The following is a 711-nucleotide window of genomic DNA, read 5'->3' on the forward strand; positions in this document are numbered from 1 at the left end:
TGCGTGTCTTGTGTGTGTGTCCTTTAAAAAACCCACGACAGTTTTCGCCATAGGCTGCCCACTGGAGCAAGCCGGGCTGGGAGCGGGGCTCGTGGTGGAGCCCAGGGCTGTCCCCAGCACCACAGAGGACGGTGTCTCGGCTCTCCTGTTCACTGGCCTGTGTGCTGCACTTACAGTTTGAGCGCAGGCCCGTCAGGGCAGGTGGTGCCCTCTTGAAGGGGTTGGTGCTGCTTGTTGGGCTGCTCAGGAGCAACCGCCCCACCAGGACTTCCTCCCTCACAAGCTGCTCTGGGTGTGTGCCCCATGCGCTGCCCTGGACCTGTGCGGTGTCTGTCCTATGACACAGCCACCCTGCCATCCCCCCTAGGCCAGGACCCACACATCCTGAGAACCTGGTTCCCGTTTCCCCTGGAAGCGTCTTAATGGAGCACACAGGGTGGGCATTCCAGTGTGGTAATCACTTAGAAGTGGACTGGGGACGGGCAGAAGGCGTGGTGCTGAGTGGGACCTAAGGGAGAGGCTGGTGGCCTGGAAGCCTGCCAGCAGGACTAGCCCTCATCTGGCTCCTTGGCACCTGTGGGTGGCCAGCTGGCAGTGTGCCAGGGTCCTTGGCTGTGTGGCCTGCCTTTCTGGTGGCTCTCCATCTGCTCTGCAGCCCAGCTTCACGCTGCTCTCCTGAAAGACACTTGTTTTAAAATAAGGGCGTCTTGG

Source organism: Marmota monax, unplaced genomic scaffold, assembly GCF_021218885.2.
Source record: "Marmota monax isolate L192 unplaced genomic scaffold, Marmota_monax_Labrador192_F-V1.1 WCK01_AAM20220418_F8-fsc00238, whole genome shotgun sequence".
Lineage (NCBI taxonomy): Eukaryota > Metazoa > Chordata > Mammalia > Rodentia > Sciuridae > Marmota > Marmota monax.